The 25,665-nt window shown below is 43.7% G+C and overlaps 1 pseudogene; it reads left to right on the top strand.

Annotated features, from left to right (window-relative positions):
- The window catches only part of LOC130134629 (mechanosensitive ion channel protein 8-like), a 36,625-nt pseudogene extending 15,182 nt beyond the window's left edge, over positions 1–21,443 (top strand).
- Positions 21,444–25,665: the final 4,222 nt, after the last annotated feature.

Genomic DNA, 25,665 nt, shown 5'->3' with positions numbered 1-25,665 from the left:
CGGTCCCGAACCGAAATTCATTTTTTTGCAGAAATGGGTAGCCCCAAGGTTGGCCAAGCCAAAAACGTCATCGGCCGCTCAAAATTGTCACTTTCAAAATTATCAATTCCCGGGCCCGAATTCCAAGAAATGACTAGAATCGAACAATCGCGACTTTAGCTTATCGCTGGCTAACGGGTGGCTCATTAGGATTACGTGCTCTCGACCCATGACCGACACTAAGTCAAATCACGTTTAAGTTTGCTCGAACTAAGGCGACCTCGATTGTCATGTAATTGCGAGGGTCTGTCACTAGTTCCCTTCGGACACGATCAATCAAATAGATCGCTTTCTGTTGGCCCAAAACATTCCCTCGTCAATCCTCATGATCTATGGTCGAACCAAGGTCGAGTTCTTTGGTTGTGCGAACTCAATCCCATAATGGCCTTACCCTTAAGGTTAGCATCCCGAGAATGCGCTGTTCCGGGTGAGATCTCACTATAGTGCATTGATCAATATTCATTTCCTAAATCTCGGGAAAAGGATCGAAAATTCATAATGTTACAATTCTTCCCCCCTAATAAAAATTTAATCCTAGAAATTTACAACTATACCTGCTATCCAAACAGATGGGGGTAATAATGTCTTATTACTCCTTTCTCCCAAGTGGTACTTTCTGTTTCATAACACTCCCAAACATCTTCGACCAACGGGACCGTCTTATTCGTTAAAACTTGTTCCTTCCCATTTGCCCCAAAATCCAATATACATACTCCCAACATATCCTCTAAAATCTATATAGTCCTTTCAAACTGGCCATCCGTTAAAATCTCTTCCTTGAATCTCGTCAACGGCGCAACTATCGAGATTCTTCCTCGACTCCTTATAACTTCAAATTTAGGGTGTCCAGCCAGACTAAACTTAATCACCCTAATGCTATATTTCATTACAGCATTCTGTTTAACTAACCAATCCCAATCCACAATCATGTCAAAATCATCCATAGTCACAATGGCCAAATCTATCCCACATTCTACACTACCAAAAACCATTTGACAGCCTGAACATCCCAACAACATGCATATCTTATTGATTAACAATGCAGTCACACACACTTGCACTTCTAAAAACAGTTTCAATCCAGCCAATTTAACAAATCAAGCAGACACAAACGAGTGCGACGCCCCCGAATCAATAAAACATATGCAATATAATCACACAGAGAACCCATACCTGTACTTTTGCCTGGCATATTCTTAATGCCCTTCCGTGTCAGGGCGTACATTCGTCCTTGTGCCGGCGGCCTATTCAAACTAGCCGGCGGGGCTGCACTAGTCGGATTCCCAATCCGAGGTGTCTGCACTGACGGGGGTGGTCGAACCTGAATATTCGGACAATTCCTTATGTGGTGTCCTATTCCACCACACCCAAAGCATGCCCCAGTTACACTTGGGCAGGGACCACTCCCATGCTGTCTCCCACAACGCCTACATGCTGAGTTAGACGGATGTGCCGATTTCCCAATACTCCTTCTTGCCGGAGGGACAAAACGTCGGTTTTCCATCATTGGCCTTTTCCCTTGCTGACGATCATCCCCGTCTGAGGTATACTACGATCCAAACGCAATGGCCCTATCCGTCATATCCTGTTCAATAATCTGAGCCCTCTCATACAATTATTCATATGTCCTCAAATTTACCAGTAACATTTGGCTGCGAATATCGGCCCTCAATCCATCCCGAAACCTTCGCGCCTTATCCTCAGGATGTTCTACCATTCTCGGCACGAACTTAGATAGCCTGGCAAATTTTGCCTCATATTGATCCACCGTCATTTGGTTCTGCTGCAACTTAAGAAAAGCAGTCATTTTTATTTCTCGGGCACTTACCGAGAAATACTTCTCATTAAAAGCCCGAATGAAGGCTGTCCAATTCTGATCCACACCTACTAGGAACACTCGGCCTTGCGTGGCTCTCCACCAGTCGCTCGCATTTCCCTGCAGCTGGTACACTACCAGCGTCACTTTCTCTGCTTCCGTACATCCCAATAACGCGAAAGCCTTTTCCAACTCCTCAACCCATTTAGATGCAGCCTCCGGATCTCCTACTCCTTCAAACTTAGGTGGTTTCAACTTCAGAAATTGTTCCACTATTTGATGCATCTGTCGATTCCCATTCCCATTACCAACATTGTCATTAGCTACAGCAGCTGCAACCTTAGCAACTAGGGCAATCGCATTCTCTCGTTCTTGAGCCTGCCTTTCCAACATATTCCCAATCCTCTCTAACACTCTGAGGACTCCTTCAGCTCTGCCATAAAGTGCTTCAAATGGTGCCATTCTGATACTCTGCTAGTAGCTATGGTTGTAGGCAAATTCAACCAAATGCAACTGTTCCTCACAACTACCTTTAAAATCCAATTCACATGCTCGCAGCAAGTCTCCCAAAGTCTGAATCGTCCTTTGAGACTGGCCATCCGTTTGGGGATGATAGGTCGTGCTAAACCGTAACTTCGTTCCTAATGCCGAATGAAGACTTTTTCGAAAGGCGGCAGTAAACTTAGGATCACAGTCCGAGGTGATCATCACTAGCACTCCATGTAGACGAACTATATGTTGTCCGTACAGTTTTGCGTACCTTTCTAACGCGAAGTCCTTTCGCATTGCCAGAAAATGTGCCGATTTTGTCAATTGATCTACTATAACCTAAATTGAATCATGGCCCCTCTAACTTCTCGGTAGTCCCATAAAAAAGTCCATCGTGATATGCTCCCATTTTCCATTTAAGGATTTCCATTGGCTGCAACATTCCACTCGGCTTGCAATGTTGCGCCTTCACTTGCTGACATGTTAAACACTTGGCCACGTGCTTGGCTACGTCCACTTTCATGCCGTTCCACTAATAATGTTGCCGCAGGTTCTAACACATTTTCGTACTACCCGGGTGAATACTGTAATTGCTACGGTGTGCTTGACCACGTGCTTGGCTACGTCCACTTTCATGCCGTTCCACCAATAATGTTGCCGTAGGTTCTGACACATTTTCGTACTACCCGGGTGAATACTGTAATTGCTACGGTGTGCTTTTGACAAAATCTCTTCCCTCAGTTCTGTATCACTGGGTACATATAACCGACCACGGAACTTCAGAATCCCATCCTCGGATATCTGACAATCTGATTTCCTTCTTGTGACCTCCATACCCAAAATCTTCTGAATCTTCGAGTCCGTCGATTGTGAAGCCTTAATCTTAGTCTGTATTTCCGGTTCAATCCTCAATGCTGCAAGCAGACTCGAGACATGACTCACTTCAAAATTAAATTCCGAATCCCGAACTCCCTCCAACAGAGTCTACTCCTTGACCATCATGTATGCAATGCTTGATTTCCGACTCAGAACATCCGCTACTCTATTAGCTTTTCCAGGATGATACATAATCTCGCAGTCATAGTCCTTAAAGAGTTCCATCCAACGACGCTGTCTCATGTTCAGTTCCTTCTGGGTGAACAAGTACCTTAAACTTTGATGGTCCGTATTAATCTGAAATTTCTCCCTACACAAGTAGTGTCTCCAAATCTTAAGAGTGAAAATAATCGCGACCAATTCTAAGTCATGCGTCGGATAATTCTGTTCATGTTACCTCAATTGCCGCGATGCGTATGCCACTACTCTTTTGTGTTGTATTAGCATGCATCCCAATCCTCTTAACAATGCGTCACTGTAAATCTCATATCCTCCCGGACCCGACGGAATTGTCAACACTGGCGCGGTCGTCAACCTCTGTTTTAATTCTTGGAAGCTCCTTTCGCACTTATCCATCCATTCAAACCTCGTCTCCTTCTTTAATAACCGCGTCAACGACGTCGCTAATGCCGAAAACCTTTCCACAAAGCGTCTATAATAACCTACTAGACCCAAGAAGCTCCGAACCTCGATTACTGTTATCGGTCTCGACTAATTTGTGACGGCCTTAATCTTTATCGGGGTCCACTGCAATTCCTCTCCCGGGTATCCCATGTCCTAAGAACGCTACTCGATGACGCCAGAATTCGCACCTACTGAACTTAGCGTAGAGTGCATGTTCCCTTAAGGTCCGTAGAACCTATTCCAAATGTACCTCATGCTCGGCGGGACTCTTCGAATACACCAGAATATCGTCTATGAACACAATCACAAACTGATCTAAAAATTCCTTGAATACCCAATTCATTAAATCCATAAAGGATACATGGGCGTTCGTCAGTCCAAACGGCATCACCGTAAAGTCATAGTGTCCATATCTCATCCTAAATGCCGACTTCGGCACGTCCTCCTTCTTGATCCTCAATTGGTGATAGCCAGTCCTCAAATCGATCTTAGAAAATACCGACGCCCCTTGTAACTAATCAAATAGGTCATCAATTCTTGGCAACGGTTACTTATTCTTAATGGTCACCTGGTTCAATTGTCTGTAGCCAATGCACAATCTCAATGATCTATCCTTTTTCCTCACGAATAGCACTGGCGCTCCCTATGGAGACGCACTCGGATGAATAAAACCTTTATCCAATAACTTCTGCATTTGAACCTTCAATTCCTTCAATTCTGACAGCGACATCCTATAGGGCGCTTTCGAAATTGGTTCCGTCCCTAGGGCTAACTCAATCACGAACTCCACTTCTCTATCAGGTGGCAGTCCCGGCAATTCCTGAGGAAAGACATCGAAAAAATTGCACACCACGGCTATGTCCTTTAGCCTTGGTTCCTCAACCAATTAGTCAACCACAAAGTAATTATCTTTCTACACCTCAATGACAAAGCTCAATCCATCCAATTTCAATCCGGCGATCTCCCAAAGTAAATCACTCCTGCTCTTTACAAAATTCGAAATTTCCAAGCGATAACTCATCCTTTCAAACCCGTCCAAAAATGCCATCAGTAATCCATAAATCCTTAAACCGATTGCACCTATTTACCATAAAATTGATTATAAGTCTTACATGACCACTCAAGCGATAATTTCAAAATCATCTCCTATTGCACCTAATATCATCTCATAACACATCTAGACTTTCAAGGCGCATCCTCCGCTTCCTTCTTAGCCATAACATATACTTTTCCTTACGTCCTTAGCCGATTCTGATTAATCTGCGGGGCAGCTCTTGCTTAATGTTCTACCTGTGGTCGCTGCGATTGCATTAGTGACCTAATATGTCGGTTCAACAATTTCTCACTTGGTGACCTTACTGTCCACATCCACAACATGCTTCACTTCTACCTTGGCAATGGCCATTCCTATGCCTCTTTCCATAAGATCGACATGCGGCGTTGGAGTAGTAATTCGGCTTCCCAAAGTTCTTTCTTACTAGAGGGACAAATCTCCGATTCTCTATCATAGGCTTCTTTCCAAAGTTCCTATTGTCCCTAGCCGGCGCGTACCGCAATCCCGAAGCGGCAGCCCTTTCACTCATATCCATGTCAACCATCGAGCTCTCTCATACAACTCATTGTAATCCCTTGAGATTCAAAAGTATTAACTGATTGTGGAATTCCGGTTCCAATCCATCCCGAAACCTCCTTATCCTATCCACATGATCCTTGACCATCCTTGGTACGTACTTAGGCAACCTTACAAACTCGACCTCGTACTGATCGACTGACATTCGATTTTAGCGAAGCTAAAGAAACTATGTCATTTTCTATCCTCACGCACTCTCTGAATATACTTCTCATTGAAGGCCTCGACAACGACACCCCAGCTTGGAATTATGTCCTTCGAATTATTCTACTTTGGGGGTCCTCTTACCAATCATCTGCATTTCCTCGGAGTTGATATATAGCCAAGTTCACTTTCTCCTCATCAGTGCACCCGAATACCTCAAAAGCCTTTTTCTAAGTCCTCTATCCAAAGTAATGTAACCTCAGGGTCACCTCTTCCCATCGAACCTTGTAGGTTTAACTTCAAAAATTTTCCAACCAACTAACGCATCTGTCTGACTGCATTAACTTGCCCTTAACCTTGATTCCCAACATTCCCATTAAAATTCCAACTTCCTCGCGTGCCCTTAGAATTCCATCCACTCTGGGATCCTCTGCAACTCCAGCTTGCGAACCTACACGACCTCGACCTCGACTGCTCAAACTCACAGGGTCACACCACTCACTTACCTGCTATAATTCCACTCAGGAATTAGAGACCTAGGCCAACTATACCAGTCTAAAGCCCTAGGCAGTGAATCACAACAATAATTCACTTAGTAGGCAGCCAATCATCCATGACACCAAATCATAACCACAATTCACAAAGCAGGCAGCAAGTCACCAACAACACTCGATCACAACTAACAAGTTTTGTGCACTTACCTCAAGTCCAGACGCATCGGCACTTCACACATTATTGCATAAAAATCACTCAGCAATCACAAACAAACAGTCTGGGGTACGCATGACACACGAGTCTCCCTAACTGGCTACCCCAAAGTCATCGCTCCTTATCACTCCAGGTTTCGACCAACTTGGATCGAGCTGACCTTGCTCTGATACCAAATCAACCGGGGTGTCACGCCCCGCACCCTACGAGCGCGTGATCATCCCTCGATGGTCGATCATTGAATGTGACATCCCAAGCACGTCGCCGACCCAACCCAAACATCAGAGCTTAGGCACGCGCGGAAACAAATAGAAACAACCTAGACAATTAATAGTGACAAGGGGTAGCAATAGCACGAAACAATAATTGTAATTCCTACACTTGGCAGATACATACGACGATCACAAAAAGACAATCCCCAAGCTAGGCCACAACAACATACCCACATTCCTCGAAAGAGGCAATGGTTCGCAAACTTAACTCCTCTACAAAAGGGAAACTCAAAATACCAGGTACTTGACCCATCCTCGATCTCCGAGATACCCTTGCAGCGTCTCTAATCACTCATGGTCGCGGATCTGAAATGGTTATATAATAACCGTGAGAACGAGTCTCAATAAGCAACCCCCTATACCCCACGTAGGCCAAAGCGTACCCAGACAAGTCGTACATGCAATCTACCCCATAACATATAAAATTCGCATCATTGTACTTACCTCGTCATCAAGCCCATGCCAACTCTGCACGTTAGTCACAACGTGATAATGTAATAATAATAATTCAATAACAAATCACAATCGCTCAAACACCAACCACACTTGCACTCAATCAATCCAATTAACTCAACCACACATCCAACTAGCCAATTCAACCACACGCTCAACCAGTCAATTCAATCACGCTCAAATCGCATGCATGGCCGAAATTCTTTCTCACAACCCGCGCCACTACGCCTCAGGTCCATTCTCACTACCCGCACCACTGCGCCTCAGGCCCATTTGGCACACCAGCCATTCATGCTTTCACACGGACCGCCGTCAACACGTCCCAAGTCCGTAGCCCTCCGATCAATCCGGGCTCAATTCCAATGACCGACGTAAACACGTCCTGGTCCAACACACCTTTAACGGGCCACCATCAACACGTCTCAAGCCCGAATCCATTTGGCACATCGGCCATTCATGCCTTCACACGGACCGCCGTCAACACGTCCCAAGTCCAACTTTCCATTTGGCACACCGGCCATTCATGCCTTTACACGGACCGCCGTCAACACGTCCCAAGTCCGACTTTCCATTTGGCACACTGGCCATTCATGCCTTTACACGGACCGCCATCAACACGTCCCAAGTCCGACTTTCCATTTGGTACACCGGCCATTCATGCCTTTACACGGACCTGCGTCAACACGTCCCAAGTCCGTAGCCCCCTGATCAATCCAGGCTTGTAACCGACAGGCATACACACGCCATTCAATTCAATCAATTTCACGCCAATTCCACCAAGTGATCCATATTCACAATTCAATACAATTCACGACATGCCACACCGACCCACAAACTCGACATTTAGTCGGCCACATATGAACATCCAAAACATGCATATAATTTCATCCAATCCAACTAACACAATTATATAACAATATAATTAAATTAAACCGTGCCCTAACCGTTCTAAACCCTAAACAAGTCTATAAAATACCCAAAGTACTAGGTAGGGTTTAGAAAGTCACTTACTAGGTTTTGGCCCGGGAAAAGTCGGCTCGGGCCTAAAATGGCCCAGGTGAATCGTGCCGGTTAGGCACGGGCAAGGGCGCAACGGGCGTGGGGCTCGGCCACGGCCCGGCGACTCAGCCACAACTGGGCACACGGCTGGGCACAGCTGGGCAACGGGCTAGGCGACTGGCAAATGGCCGGGCGAGCAGGTGCGCGAATGGGACGCGTGGGCAACGGCTTGACCACGACTTGGGCGAGTTGGCCACGGCCCGGGCACGCTCGGCCACGGCCCGGAACACGCTCGGCTGGCTGGCCGGCGAGCTGGCCGGCTGGCTGGTTGAGCGACACGGCGACAGCGACGGCGGCTGGACGGCGGAGGCTCGGCCATGGCCGGGACAATCCGGCCAAGTCTGAGCTAGGGTGGCCCGGGCTGTCCAGGAGAGCATGGCGGCTGCTGGTGGCTGGCAAGGGTCGCTGAGGGCTAGGTGATGGCGAACGGAACAGCGGCGGTAGCCGGGACGGCGGCGCGCGGAGGCGGTGGAGTCGGGGAGCCGAAACAAGAAAGAGGCTGGGGAGGAGAGAAACAGGGGGAGGGAATGGTCGCACGGCGGCCGGAGGCGGCATGACGGCGTAGCGGGCGATGGGGGCAAGGCCGGACGAACTAGCCGGCGGCCCGGCGGAGCCTGGCCACGTCGGACGCGGCAGTGAGCCGAGATGGGCAAGGGCGGGCTCGACCCGGCGAAGGAAACAGGGTAGGAGAAGAAGAGTGAGGGGGCTCGTGGCGGCGACGGTGTGGCAGTTGGCGGGGCGGCGGTGCCAGGTAGACGGCGATGGTCGAGCGGCAGTCGGACGAGCAGGACCGAAGCGGAGCAGAACCAATCGCGGGAGGAAGAAGACGACCCAAGAAGAAGAAGAAAGAAAATGAGAAAAGAAAAGAAAAAGGGAAGAGAGAGAGAGAGAGTTGCATGGGGTGGGGCATGACATGCAGGGGGGAGGGGATGTGCGTAGCTGGTGGGGGAGAAGACGCGCGCGCAGAGAAGAGAGAGAGAGAGAGAGAGAGGAAACAAAAGTCAAAGCACTCGATCACGACCCAACGGCCGAAATTCAAATCTGAAAACGATCCTACGGTCCAAATTAATCCTGGAATATAATAAGGGACAAAGGCCAAGTTAATTATATCAAACTACCCTGAGGGAGGTCTACTAGTCCAAATCCGCACCCAGTGAAAAATCCACTTTTCACATATTCGAGGCAATATCGAGGCTGGCCACAATAATATCGACACCGTCCAATTAAATTCGTCCCGGAACTCCGAGAAATTCGACACCAAAGTTTGGGCTCTAAATAACGGCCAAATTCGATCGAGTGCAATTCTAGCGAAATCTCAATTTTAAAAATAATAACCGGGAGTGATCAGTTCCCGAGCGAGATTTTTACTATAAACACACTGACGAATTACACATTTTATAAATCCCAAAAATGGGTCGAAATTCGAAATATCACACACAGCCTATTGCCTTTGAAAAGAAAACCCTCCACAACCAGAAATTGTTGAAAGGGCCCTGTTTTGCACTTCCTCCAAATATCTCCAAAAGAAGGATCATCAGCATACAAATCCTTAAAAGAATCAAAGCCCAAAACTCTCACTTGCATCGTAGACAGTAGAGAATGTCTTCTGCTCAATGCATCTGCTACTTTATTCAGCGCTCCTGCCGTATGTTTAATGGCAAAACTAAAAACCTGAAGGAACTCCACCCACTTTGCATGCCTAGCATTCAACTTATGCTGCCCATTAATGTACTTCAAGGCTTCATGGTCAGAATACAAAATAAATTCTTTCGAGATAAGATAGTGCTTCCAATGCTCTAAGCTCCTCACAATGGCGTAAAACTCCTTGTCATAAGTCGAATATCTTCTCTTCGCTTCATTCAACTTCTCACTGTAGAACACCATAGGTTTATTTTTCTGGCTCAGGACACCCCCAACACTAACGCCTCAGGCATCACAATGCACCTCGAAAACCTCACCAAAATCTGGAAGCACTAAAACTAGGGCTTCAGTCACTTTTTTCTTCAACAACTGAAATGCAATGTCTGCCTCTTTAGTCCACACAAATCTATCTCCCTTCAGACAATCCGTAAGAGGCGCAATAATAGTGCTAAAATCTCGAATAAACCTCCTATAAAAGGACGCTAGCCCATGAAAGCTACATACCTCATGAATATTCTTCGGAACCCCCTCATTCGTAATGGCTTCGACCTTAATTGGATCCATCTGAATGCCTTCCTTTGACACAATATAACACAAAAAGGTTACATGATCAGTTAAAAAGTGACATTTTTTGGTATTAACATATAATTTATGCTCCCTCAATGTCTCAAATACTCTTCTCAAGTGCTGCACATGTTGCTCAATCAAAGTACTAAAAACTAAAATATCATCGAAATAAATGACAACAAATTGGTCAATAAAAGGACAAAAAACCTGATTCATCAGCCTCATAAAAGTGCTCGGCACATTAGACAACCCAAAAGGCATCACCATCCACTCATACAGACCATCTCCAGTCTTAAACGCCGCCTTCCACTCATCTCCAGGTCGCATCCTAATATGATGATAACCACTCCTCAAGTCTATCTTCGAAAAGATAACCGCCCCATGTAACTGATCAATCAAATCATCAAATCGTGGAATAGGGAATCGATACTTGATTGTAATTTTGTTAACAGCTCTGCTATCTATGTACATCCTCCACGACCCATCTTTCTTAGGAATCAGTAAGGCTGGCACTACACAGGGACTCATGCTCTCTCGAATTGCGCCTTTCTCTAACAGCTCCTGCACTTGTCTCTGCAGTTCCTCATGTTCCTTAGGACTCATTCTGTAAGCTGCCTTATGAGGAATAACATCTCCCGGAATAAAGTCAATACAATGTTGAAATGTCTCTCATGGGCGGCAACCCAGGTGGCATCTCTTCCGGTACGATATCAGCAAACTCCTCAAGTAAGGGCAGAATTTGGGTAGGAATTTCAGGACTGTCAGAATTCCGCTCCATCACTATAATGGCAAAAAGCCCAGGCGCGTTCACTACCTCTTCTTGAAATTCTAACCTGACAGCAGATTATTCTTCACTTCCTTTCTCAAATCTGAAGGACCTAGGATAATGGTTCGGCCATCCTTCTTGAAGGTATAGGTATTTCTGAAACCATCATGCTATGTCTTTCTGTCAAACTGCCACGGCCTCCCCAATAAAATATGGCAAGCATCCATTGGGACTACATCACACCACAACTCATCGATGTAATTTTTTCCAATCGAAAATTGCACAAGACACCTTTTGCTCACATTCACCTCGTTCCCTTTTCTAAGCCACGACAGTTTGTATGGTTGAGGATGATGTTCTGTTTTCAACCCCAACTTTTCCACCATAGTCGTGGACACTACATTCTCGCAACTCCCTTCATCTATTATCATGCTGCATACTTTTCCTCTACTAGTGCACTTAGTATGAAAAATATTATGTCTAAGCCACGATTCATCATCCGCTACAGCAACATTTAATATTCTTCTAACAACTAGGGACTCACCAGAATCAGCATAGATAATCCCTTCATGTTCCGCATCTGCATTCTCTTCTTCGCCTTTAGATTCCTCATAAACTGGACCTTCATCAAAGACTAGATTATCAACAAGCGTCATAATCTGTCGGTTTGGACAATCAGCAGCAAAATGCCCGAATCCCTGACACTTGAAATATCGCTTGGCTACAGTTCCTCCCCTGCTAGTTCCAGTACTACTCTGCCCCTCCTTGGATGAAGGTTTAGAACTCGCATCCTTAACTGCGACTAGTGTCAAATTTGCTGCAGATGTTCCCGCTTTTCCTCGGGATTCTTTGCCTGACCAACGATTCTGAAATTTGGAATTCACGTTCATCCTTTTACACTGACCTTCCACCTTCAAGGCCAACCTACACACATCCTCATAGGTCCAACATTGCTGTAATTGGACAACATCAGAAATTTCGTACCGCAAGCTTGCCAAATATCGAGCAATTGTTTGCTCGTCTTCCTCAACCACATCACAATGCATCCGCAAACGATCAAACTCCTCGGTATACTGCTCGACCGTTAAATCTCGCTGCTTAGTGTTGTGATACTCAATAAATGCCTCCTGCTTATAATGAGTAGGTAAAAATTTCTTTTGCAACAATTTCTTCATCTTATCCCAGTGGTTTACTTTTGATTTCCCCTCTCTAGCACGCTGCCTTTTCACATGCTCCCACCATATCGAGGCATGTTTTCGTAGTCTAATAGCCACTAATTTAACTTTCTGCTCTTCAGTCAGATCGTTACTATCAAAGATCCTCTCTGCTGTATGTAACCAATCAATAAACTCATGAGGATGAGCCTTACCATTAAACTCGGGAATCTCGATCTTCATCCCGAAAATTTGCGAAGAACGCTGATTTCTAGATCATACTCTTCGATTGCGCCTCTGGTTCGGAACCCCGAAAGGGTTTACGTCCTCCTCTTCATCATCGGATGGATCCTCAAATTCTGCTTCTTCTTCGGATTGAACGCCCAACCTCGCCTCCGCAAGTTGTCGCTCCAAATCCTAGATTCATCTTCTCTGTTCTTCAATTTCCACGTCTCACAAATCTCTTAGACGTGGTTGGTCGTCTGCTTCAGGAATGCCTCCATGCCCTCGGCCACCACGAGCCCGCCATCCATGACCGGGATTCTGTTTAGCCATTGATTCAAGCAACCTGTGCTCCAATACCAATTGATGCCGAAACGCGAAAGAAAGATTGACTGAACAAGAAAATTCAACAGAAGAACAATTCGTCCTCCAAGTATGATTATCAAATCAAAATATCCAAAGTTTGATTAAACAAAACCCTAAAACAAGCTTATATATCCCCAAACTTAACCCTACTAGGATTAGTAAACATCAAAACGTAAAATTACGAAACTGCCCTTTACTAAATTAACCCATAAAAAATACTAAAAATAAATAAAAACCCATCTAAACGACCCCGAATTGCGAAAATCCATCGTTAGTCATGGCTGTGAGTATTGATCAGCACGCCGTTTCACTTCAATCGACCAAATTTGAGCTCAATCCAAGATTGTTGACTTCGAGCCCATCGGTTCGTCTAGCTGCATAACGATTCCACTGGTCCCCTATGTCACGCCCCGTACCCCAACGAAGCATGAGCATCCCGCTTATAGGTCGAAATAGTGGTGCGACGCTCCCAGGTTACGTCACCGACCCGAAACCCAAATCAGAGAAAACACGCCACATGCGGAAACGACGTATATATAATAAATATATATACACCCAGACAATTTAAAAGCAACCATGAGTAATAAGAGATACCAAATACGATCGATTAAACCCCCATATACATTATCCATTTACAAAAAAAACAAAAAGGTACATCAAAAGGCCACGAACAAAAAGGGATCGATGACCTAGGGGTGTCAAACTAACTACCGGAGGGGTACGGTCAAAAAGTGTCGGCCCTCACTCCTATACTGATATCTAACCTACGGTACCCAGTCAGGATCAGAACCCGACAACTCCGAAGAACTCTCGAATCGCTCTTGATCCTCCTCAGAACTCATGGCCTCCAACTCCATCTCTGGCTCAGGGTCTTGCTCCTCGTACACGTCTATGTCCATAGGCTCAGGGGCTTCTGCATCCACCTGCTCTGGAGCTGGATCGACTATCTCCGGCTCGAAAGCTAATCCACCAAGCTCCTCGTGCTCTTCCTCTTCTTCCACAATCTCGTACTCAACCTCAGAATCAGGATTACCCTCCATATCAACATCTACTACATCACCGTCTGGACATTGAATATCTAGCGAGACCTCTCTCCCACAAACGGGACGTCGGCGGACCTGATGGGACCGAATTCTACTCCAAAACGATCTCGGAAACACCAGGCTAGGTACTCGTGAGTCTCAAAGTGAGCTAAGCCTACGTCTACTCATACTAAAGCATAGTGTCTATAGTACTTCTCCCGTTCCCACGGGGTGCAGTCGGCCGTACGCTCTATATGGTGGGGAATCCCAAAGCGTAACGGTGCATCGTCGAAGTTCATGGCGGGAGATCTGAAAAGTCGGTTTTACCACAACCGTGAGAAAACTCAGCAAGTAAAAACCACTAATCCTAAACTAGGCTAATGTGCACCTCCAGAGGGTAAATAAAACACATAGATAAATGAACCTGTATAACAATCAATATAAGTTCACCCGGGCCACAGCCCAATTCACTACTCTGCCCTGCAGGTTAGACTTTTAATATCAATATAAAACATATTCACTTAAATCGACCCAAAGGCCAACAACAGTTAAACCGACCCGAAGGCCACGATTTCACCCGATCCGAAGGCCCGACCCGAAGGCCACAACTTCTCCCGACCCGAAGGCCCGACCCGAAGGCCACAACTTCTCCCGACCCGAAGGCCCGACCCGAAGGCCACAGTTGAATATAACTCAAACATGTACATCGTTTCACTCAATTTCAACCAATCACAACTTGATATGCAAAACATATGTTTGGGAATTCAAGCCAAAACCTGATATCAAATTTACCAAGCATAATTATGATCAAATTAGACTTATGCCACTCATTCCCGGCATTCCCAAACAATTTCATTCTAGTTCAAGAACTCCACATTTTATCCGCGCAATCCTTTCCAAGGTAATTCAATGCGCCTAAGGCCCGCCTCGGGCACTTTGGTCTCGATATCCATTCTCACCAATTCGGGTCGTTCAATAGGATTATACAAGTCCTAATCAACCCCTAAAATGCCTAAGTTCTTGTCATCAAACAATCATCCGTTAAATACTCAACTTGGACAATTTGCACAAATTCGGTACTGAATGAACAGTACCAGGGGAGGACACATTTTGTCCACTAAACCACAATTAAACACCCTCATTAGGCTCTAGTCTCAAACCCTAATCACCCAACAATCAAATCCACCTAATTAAGGTTCAAATAAGCCTAATTAATCCCCAAAATGTCCACTTCCAAGTCATTAGTACTTGAACTTAATTAGTGCCACACTTAGACAATTTATGCAATTTCGGTACTGATGAACAGTACCAGGGCAGCAGACTAATTAGGCCTTAATTCACCTCTAAACCATTTCATTAAGCACTAATTAGGTCCCCTAATCACCCCTCACAACATTAGGCATATCTAGACCATGATTAGGCTTAATTAACCCCCTAATTACCCTCTAAAATGCACAAATAAACTAATTAAGGGTTTAGGGGTTTATACTCACCTAAAATCGACTCGAGGCGACGGGAGCGGGCGGTCGATTACCGACACGCGGTGAGAATCGACGGCGGCGCTCCGGGGGCAAGCCGGCGGTCACGGCGGCGCCGGTGTGGTTCACGGCCACACACACAACCGGAACAGGGGAGCTGCTGGGCGGACGGGCTGAGGATGGTGGAGAGAGAGACGGTGAGGGTGAGGTGGTCGACGAGGGCGGCGCACGGCGGTGGACGGCGGCGCGGTGCCGGCGAGGTGAAGACCGACGGCGTTTCTCTCTCTCTCTCGCCTGGAACAGCTGCTGTGGGGCGGACGATTCAGAGGGTGGGGCTGGTCGACGGAAGTTGGGGCGGTGCTAGGGGGTGCTGCGCGGCGGCCTAAGGTCAGCAGCTCCGGCGGCGCGGCTGTTCCGGCGTGAACAGTGGCCGGCGGAGCAGAATGACGGAGGAGCGGCGTGAAGAGGACGATCGTGAAGGCCGGCCGGGGAGAGAGAACGTGAGCCGAGAGGGATTGAGGAGAGGAAGAAACAAGTCAAAAGTGGTCAAACTTGGGTGAGTGGAATCCAAGTGTCAACAATCCAAGGGTTTGGACAATTTGCCCTTGAATCCAATGGCTTAGGTTCACTCCTCTCCAATAATGCAAGGGTGAGATGGTCAAATGCCCCTAACCAAGGCTGACCAGGTCTGGTTTGGTCCACTTAACCTTAGTTAGTCCCCAAAATTTATCCAAATTTCGGAATAAATTAAAATGGCCTAGGGGCATTTTCGTAATTTTCCGATCCCGGACCGAAATTTCAATTTTTGTCCATACCGGTCCTATATGTTCACGGGAGACATAATACGGTGTTGGATTCGCGAAATTCACTTTCTAAGCCTTCGAAAATCGCCTGCGAAGTCCCGGGAATAAAATAATATTATTTTTCCAATTTTTTCCGAAATTCCCGTTTTTGTCCAAAACCACTCTAAATGTACGTGGCCACTCCAAAATGACCTTGGCCGTAAAAAATAACCTCAAACGGCCCCCGAATCCAGCCCCAGTGTCCACGGGGGCAAAACCGTAATTTTCCCACTTTTTGTCGAAATTCCTATTTTCAGCCGTTCTTGTCCCAAACTTACTTGGCCACTATAAAATGACGTCCGTCCTACAAAATAGTCATAATTACCCTTGAAATTTTGATATCGAAGTTCGGCTCAATATCGCGATCAAAATAGCTCGTTTTGAAATCTTAGGATCTCTCACTAACGGGTGGCTGTTTAGGTGTTACGCGTATCGACCTAAGACTGTCCGAGTCTCGATAGTCTCAATCTCGAGAGAAGGTAAGAGATTATCACTAGTACCGGCGGTCGCGATCGTTTGGATAAAATTTGGAATTTATTTGTCAAGCGTACTTTCGGTCGTGCGGAATCACCCGCGATCCAATCGTACGTTACTAACTATATCAAATCCGTTATCTTCCTAAGATCGGCCCATATTGGCTCAAGATATTCCCTCGAAGTTTCTCAAAATCAGTGTTCAATCGCGATCGGTTTCTCGGTCCACGTACCTATTCCTATTTAGCCTTCCCCATTTGGTTAGTATCCCGTGATTGATCAAGTCCGGGCGAGGCTCACTAAAATCACACGAGAATTAATATACGCTTTACTGGTTCCGATAACGGGTCAAAATTCGGGATGTTACACCCTAGGTGCATCAGCAACTCTAAAGTGGGACATTTTAGCTTTAAGTTGGAGTGCGCATCCATTTAACTTCTTCAAATCCGATTTTGACAAGCTTTTGGCCTCATCTGGATGCAGTTCCATATTGTCGAGGCAAGAAATTTCCGAAAATACATAACCAAGGAACTGAGTTTAGTGTACAGTTTCTAGGCTTGAAGAACCTACGATGAACACCCTCGTTCTCACCACCAGCTACGTACAAGCAGTTGTTTATGACACATGAACCAAAGAAATGCCGTCTCCAAAGCATGTCGGCGGCACGGTGCCATTTATTTGTCCTCGCATTATAAAAAACTACTTGTCTCATTGAGCTCTTTCAGTGGGTCTTGACCTTAATGTGGCTTAATTGCCGGAGAAAGGTAGTAGGAGAGTGATAGTTAGCTAAAGAGTACAGAAGAGTCCTAGAGGAAAGGACAAGGGGGAAGAGGGGATCATAATCGATCACTTGCATAAATTGAGTCACAAGAATGTATCTGTCTGGAACATGAAGCGGCTAATGAATTTGGTGCGGTATGGGAACCTCACGACACTAGATGAGTAGATATCTGGTGATGATGATGAATCTTCGAAGCAACAAAATAGCGAAAGTGAGGTGAGAGGTATGGCGAAGAAAATTTTCCAAGATGTGACTTAGCAAGGATCTAGATGCGCCTCATTATTGTGATCTTTTAAATTTTTTTGTTCTACTCTTTCCTTGTCCTAATGATCCCTAACCGTGTCATCGTCTTGGCCATATTAATCCTTTATATTACAGTAGGCCAAACTATTCGAGAAGAAGCCCCGAACTTTATCTTATCAATCAATTTTGGCATCATTTTGTAAAATTATTTTCGGAGCTGAATAGTCTGCTCTGCTAAAATTCAGAACTACCCATTCTCCATTAATCCATGCCGTGTCTTTCCATTTATGTTCTCTTTGTATCTCTATCAGCTCTATAAACTTCTTAGTCACTAGTCTAGTTTTTTATCGATCTTTTGACTTGCTGTTTCATGTCGGGCACATATGCCTAGAGGACTTGATGCGATTTATGCCAGAAGATGAGGCTGTTAAGACAACGAGTCTACTTGAAAGAGTATCTGAGAGCCGAAAAATTAGCAAATCATCCTTAAAAGCTGGGTGGTAATAGATCATAGAAAGTATCTAACGTTGTTGTCTTGACTCTTTTAGCACTTGATTGAAAGGTTGGTAGAAGTCAAACGAGGTCGTGTATAAGAAGAAGGAATTAATAACAATGTAATTCTGAGGTAAATCATGGGATGTTGATATACAATTAAGAGATAACTAATTGTGACCTCATCTGTGGCCCTTGACAACCGACCAGCCTAAAAGTATCCAATGCGTCACAATGGGAACCTCTCAGCCTTTGTGTCTAGGTTGCATTTAAATGGTCATTTAAGGTTCAATGAAAATGCAGCAATTTGTTCAATGTCTCACCAAAGTATTGAGCAAGATAACTTTTTATCGTATAAAATAAAACCTTAGAAGGCGCCAGTTGTTATAGATTTAACATATATTAATCTAACTTGTCGAACCAAAGTTCAATAGATTAATCTCTAGAAATCTAGTTAGTTTAGTGGCTGTTAAGGTAATAGATCCTGCTCTTGATGTGAAAGGATGAATAATTATTGCTAGTTATGAGTGCTCATGAGCAAAACTGCTTATTGAATTAATATTTTCAAAGTTGGGTCAAAGCACTCTCTAGTTTTAATTTAGATGCAAAATAAGACCATTTTCTATTGCTCAAATAGCAAAAAACTAGTTTGCGCTTTTTAAAAAATGTTGATATAATGAAACCAATTTATTGCACGAGGCTTATAAATGCAATCTTCTTGAATTGGAGTTACTCGATTACAATGTCTATCTAATTGTGTTGAACTTCTATAGTTGCAGTGTCCACTAATTGAGCTGTAAGTTTCCATTTGGATGTACTGCAAGTTATGCTTTCAAAGAACTAAGAGCACTAACTTTGATGCATGGATGGTACTAAGGCAGTTGTGAACAAACTCCATCGGATGGTGAATATTCTAGTTGGCATACTCATAGCCATTATATGGCTCGTTATACTAGGAATTGCCACGACAAAGTTTCTGCTTCTAATAAGCTCCCAATGGCTGCTTGTGCTTTCCATATTTGGAAGCTCCTACAAGATGACATTTCAAGCGATTATTTTCTTGTTAGTGATGCATCCATTTGACGTAGACCATCATTGTAAAGTCAATGGGGTCCAGGTACACAAGTGAATAGAGCTCTGTGCTTTCAACAGATGTTCAAAATATATTTTTTTAAACATGATGCACTGTGTTTCAAATGGTGGTAGAAGAGATGAACATCTTAATGACTGTTTTCCTAAGATATGACAACCAGAAAGATAATAATTCCGAACATTGTTATTGCTACCAAGGCCATCAGTAACTACTATCAAAGTCCTAATATGGAAGATGCAATTGAATTCTGTGTGCATATATCTAAACCAATTGAGAAGATTGCCACGATGAAATAGAGAATAACAAGAACAATGTTTGGAATTCAACTACATCTCCCATATCAGGACTTCGATAGTAGTAACTGATGGTCTTAGTAGCAAAAACTATATTTGGAATTATCATTTTCTGGTTATCGTATCTCAGGTAAATAGTTGTTAAAATAATCATCTCTACCACCGTCATCTGAAACACACTGCATCATGGTTTAGAAACATATATTTTGAACATCCGTTGAAAGCACAAAGCTCTATTCGCTTGTGTACGTGGACCCCATCGACTTCATAACGATCGCCCACGTCAAATGGATGTATCACAAACAAGAAAATAATCGCTTCAAATGTCATCTTGGAGGAGTTTCCAAATATGAATACCACAAGTAGCAATTGGGAGCTTATGAGAAGTAGAAACATTTTCATGGCCAATCCTAGAATAAGGAGCCACATAACAGCTATGATGATGCCAACTTGAATGTTCATCATCTGATGGAGTTTGGTCACAATTGTCTTGGTATCATCCAGAGTCAAAGCTAGTGCTTTTCGTTCTCTATAAGTGGTACCCTACATTACATGCAAATACTAACTTAAATCTCAATTAGTGGACACTGCAATTATAGAAGTTGAACACATGTAAATAGACATTGTAACTACTTCATCAACGTAACTCCAATTCGAGAAGATTGCATTTATAAGCTTAGTGTAATCAATTGGTTTCATTATGTCCACATTTTTAAAGAAAAACCAACTAGCTTTTTTGCTATTTGTGCTATAGAAAATAGTCTCATTTTGCATCTAAATAAAAACTTCAGAGTTTTGTGAGCCGACTCTGAGAATATTCATTCAGTAAGAACTTTTGCTCATGAGCACTCACAACTAGCAATAATAATTTCCCCTTTCGCATCAAGAGCATAATATGTTATCTTTACATCCATTAAACTAACTAGATTTTTAGAGATTAATATGTTGAATTTTGGTTTGACAAGGTTGATCAACATTTGAAAAATTTCAAAATGTGACACAGTCAGGGTTCATCAGGACAGTGAAAGAGTAGAACAAATAAATTTAAAAGATCACAATAATCAGGGTACTTGGATCCCTATTGAGTCACATTCTGGAAAATTTCCTTCACCGTTGCTCTTGCCGCACTTTGTTTGTATATTTGCTTTGAAGATTCATCATCATGACAAGATATCTGATCATCCAGTGTTGTGAGGTTCCCATACTCACTTGCTCCTTTTGGCAGATCAAATAAATGTTGCCTTGAAATATGTAGATCTAACTCTGAAATCTGGCTATATGTTGTTGATGGAAGTATTCTCTGAATGTATACAAAGTTGTGTTAAGAAAGGCAAGTTGGACACATTGGTGTTGATAATTGAAAGGTGCAAGGTATGCCATTAACATGTTCGGTCCTGATCCTTGAAGTTCTGCACTTATATATGTGCATTTCTTGGTTTGTCCTTTCCATTTGTGACTTTGTTCATGCCAATGTTCTTAGGCAATGGATCAAAATATAGCTCTTTGTCCACCGTGGAGTGTATGCAACTATATTGTTGAAATTGCGATGCAAGATGACAATAGCAAATTAGCATTTTATGCATTGGAATTTATGGTGAAATGGATTGCTAGAGGCGAGATGGCAAGGCCTCCTGTTCATCTTTCCATGGATGAAGGGCTGGTTTTATCGGCACTTGGAATTGCTGGAAGAACATGTAGTTCTACTCTCCTAGATGCTTCTTGGGCAATCGTGCGACGGTCTTTACGGCAAAAGAATACACCTAGTCCAGCTTCGTACATATGCTCTTCCCCCGGGCCGGGCAATTTACGAGGGCCTTTAGTACGTTGCATGAGGTTGAGACTGCCTATGGAAATCTTTAGGAGCAAGCTGAAGATCTTTTCTCTCCATTTACATCTCTAAATCCATTGGTGGTTGCATGCAATTATGAGTCCAAAAGTTTTCATCCACTAAGTGTCCATGCCATGTTTGTGTTCATTGAAATCCTAGATTTAACCTAACCATTCTAAAAAAAGGAAAAACCACAATCAATGTATTAAAAGTGTGCAATAAAGTAAAATCGAAATAAAAGTGCACAAACAGCAACCTAGCATCGTCTCTAAAAGAAAAAGCAATAAAAAAATCCCTATGGTAAAGCTCCAAAGGTTTATTCAATTTTGAATCAAATTTTGTTTAAGCCCAAAATGTTTCTTAAAAGCCCTAAACTAAATGAATTTTAATTTTTTTTAGCTTTTCCCACATTTTTATATTTTCCTGAATTTTCTGAATTTTTTTATTCTTATTTTTTATTATTGAAAAAGGGACTTCGGACCGGGTCAGGGGAACCCAGTCCAAATGGCCAGTCTGACTATGGGTCTTGCTCGGACCACAGAGGTCCAGGTTGGGTCTGATTTTCGGATCACTCTGGGCCCAATCTAAATATAGCCAACTTATCAAATTTTGTCCAGATTCAATACCAATTTCGGTCGGCCCATTGTTTATCTTTATCTGATCCATATCTCTCAATCTTATAACACCCGGCCCAGATCAATTAATCATATCCGACCTGACCTCTTTATTATACCCTTTTTTTATTTTTCTATTTTATTTTTATTATTTCTTTACTTATTTTCTGTTCTTCTTCACCGTATATCTCATGCCGGAGCTTCAGCCAGATGTTGACAGCCGACATCACCATCCACCACCAGAACCATCCCGTCACAGTGGAAAAATCTCATAACAAAATCAAGTATAAAATGAGGATTGGAATCCATGTTATGCAAACGGTGAATGAGTGGATTGTAACCATTTCCGACGCAAACGCACAACCATAAGATAGAATTAGATGAATATACGACACTATCAGTCTCATATATAGTGGATTTCAGCTTGGTTTAATCTTATTCAGAAAATTGGACTCTCGGCTACCTATCTACATAAGACAGAATGTAACAGAGGATAAGAGGAGAGAGTTTTACCTGGTTCGTGGCTGCGAAAAGGCGATCGACGACGAAGTCAGAAATCGTCGGACAATGTGGTGGCAATAACCAGTAAGATGAATCGCAAAACTCGACGACGATCGGTGGTCAAAAAATCATGATCTCTCAGGCCGACTCGGCTCAGTGAAAGAAAATGCAAATCTGAGAATGATTCTCTCCTTGTGTGTATATCAGACCGGAATTTTCGACTTCAATCCCTCTTGATCGATCCAAACCGATTCCCGTACATCCTCTTCCAAAGGCCAATTTTCAACGAGGAGGAAGAGGAGTGACCTTGCCGATGATCACGTGACCGTAGGAAGCTGCGACAGGGATGGAGCCACGGCGGTGTAAGGTGGTGGAAGCGGCAGAAGGCCGGCGGCGCCAGGACGTGAGTTTTTGAAAGAGCGATTGCCCCACGTCGTCTCCCTTCCCCTCTTTTCTCGAGTGCGTGGGCTCTCTCTGATGCGAACTGCGGGCGCCTGCTTTCTATTTTGTGAGGAGTCTCTATCCCTAAACAGATTCTGTTAGAGATAGACATCCATTCCACGTCAATCTCTATCCCAAAACAGATTGATGTTGTTCGTGATGTTACTGGCATAAGCTAATTTTGAGTGCTCACTTCATGTAGTTATGCTGATTTTGGCTCTCGGAATTTTGAAGGCTCTGATCTTCCCCCACTTCCCCTTGTTAGGCATAAACTGTACTGTAACCATTTATCTTTGCTTTTCTTTTGTATGTTTTTCGATTCCGCCTTTTTGAGTTTTGATAGAATTAGATCTGTTAAACGGATGGGTCGGGTCGGATCGAGTTTGGATTTGGTTATAAATGGTCCAACCTAACTTGACCCATTTAACCCATTTATAACCCATTTGTTACAAGACAAAAATCTTGACCCATACCCGACCCGACCCATTTAACTAAATTTAGGAAAGCTTATTTTGGATAATTATTTTTAAAAAAATGGTATTGCTAAAACATCTTCATGCAATACAAATCTTTTCAAAAAAATTGAGACTCCTTTTGTTTTGCGGAAAATATAACATTTCTGAAAAATATTTTTAGGAAATTGACAATATTTTCCAATATTTGGCTAAAATGTGGAAATGAACTAGAAAATATTTTCTACCGTTTGGTATGCAAAAATCATATTTTCCTCTATGCACTCATTTTAATATTTTTTTTTATTTTTTTATTTTTTTAAAAATCATATTTTAATTAAATTTATTTTCTTTTTCTTTTTCCTTTTCTTTTTTTCTTCTTCCCCCGCCGGCAACCGGCCATGGGCAAGGGATGAGCTTGTTGGCCTCTGGCAAGACTCGAGCTCGCCGAGCAGGGCTGGTGCTGGCCTCGGCGAGCTCGAGTCTCACCAGAGGCCGGCGAGGCTTGTCCCTCGCCTATGGCCGGCCACCGGCAAGGGAAGAAGGAAAAAAAAAGGAAAAAGGAAAAGAAAAAAAGAATATAAAATTATGAAAATCAAAAAATTAAAAAAATTGAAAATTTCACTTAAGCTTTTTGGGTAACCCATTTATGACCCATTTAATACCCATGTAAGACCATTAAGTAAAAAAAAATAACTCATTAATGGCCTATTTAAGTCTATTTTTAAAACTTAACCCAACCCATTTATAACCCACAATCATTAAATATGAGTTATTATATGGATTCTTGACCCGTTTACCACCTCTAGACAAAATGGATCTAGCATGTTAGTCTTTAGAGCCAGTAATTTTGTTTCCCTTTTTACGTCCTCTTCTCTGTATGAGAACCTCGGAGGGACGGTGATGCAAATCTTGCGAGGTAATTGGTTGATGATGTTTGCAAAAATTAGTTCCCGGTTCATATCTGCTTTCCATAAATCGATCTGTTGATCTTCCCTCTTGAGCTTGTTAGGTTGGTGGTAAGGAAAGAGAAGCCCCGGTCAATTGAACTATAGCTCTAGTCTCTTACTGCATCTGCATGACAACGAAAAGAAGAAACCATTTTGCAAAAGCGAATAGTTTGATTAGATACTATCACTACAAAAAAACATATTTTTTCCGACGAAATTTCCAACGAAAAATTTGAAAAAATTCGTTGGAAAACGAATTTCCAACGAATTTTCCAACGAAAAAAAATTCGTTGGTAATAAGTCGTCGCAAATTTTTCCAACGAAAAATTTCAATTTTCGTTGGAAATTTGCGACAAATTTTTTTTCGTTGGAAAATTCGTTGGAAAACTCGTGGCTAAATTCGTTGGAAACGAATTTTTTTTTCCGACGAATTTTTTTTCGTTGGAAACTACAAATTTTTTTTTGGTCGAATTAAAAATCGTGGAAATTTTTTTTCCATCAAAAAAAAAATTTTGGTCGAAATTTTTTTTTTTATCGAAAAATAGCCCTCGCCGCCGGCGAGGGCCAGCCTCGTCGCCGGCGAGGGCAAGCCTCATCGTCGGCGAGGGCCGAGCTCGCCCAGATCTGGGCGAGCTCGAGCTCGTCACCGGCGAGGGCAGAGCTTGCCCAGATCTGGGTGAGCTCGAGCTCGCCGGCCATGGCGAGCTCGGCCCTCGCCATGGCCGAAGATGAAGAAGAAGCAGCAGCAGCAGCAGGGGCGGGAGCAGGCTTCGGGGCTGCCGCCCGTCAAGTCCGTCGTCGTCTCCTAGCCTCGCCGGCGACGAGGCTTGGTGGCGTCGGGGGCGTCGGGGCCGTCGGGGGCGTCGGAGGCTTGTAGGCTAGGTGTCCATGGCGCCGGAGCTAGAGCCGGAGCCGGAGCCGGAGGAGGAGGGGGGGCGGCGGAGGAGGAGGCGGAGGGGGAGACGCAGGGAGAAGGTGAAGGCGAAGGAGAGAGAGAGAGAACGTGGAAATTGAAAGTTGTGGGAATAACGAGCGCGAAAATTTTGAATAAGGAAGAAGTAGGGTTTTCGTTGCAAAATTCGTGGGAAATTTCTCACGAATTTTGCAACGAAAATTGTACACATTAAAATAATTGCCCAGAAAATTAAAATTCGTTGGAAAATTCGTTGGAAATTTCCAACGAATATAAAAAATGCCAAACATTATCGGGTTTTTTTTGTAATTCGTTGGAAAATTCGTTGGAAATTTCCAACGAAATTTTTCGTTGGAAATTTCCAACGAATTTTCCAACGAAAATTGTATACACTGAAATAATTGTCCGGAAAATTGAAATTCG

Source organism: Syzygium oleosum, unplaced genomic scaffold (genome assembly GCF_021117445.2).
Source record: "Syzygium oleosum isolate NSW1041296 unplaced genomic scaffold, Sole_v2.1 Sole_v2.53, whole genome shotgun sequence".
Lineage (NCBI taxonomy): Eukaryota > Viridiplantae > Streptophyta > Magnoliopsida > Myrtales > Myrtaceae > Syzygium > Syzygium oleosum.
The sequence above is the reverse complement of the archived record's forward strand: the minus strand, read 5'-3'. Positions and strand labels throughout refer to the sequence as shown.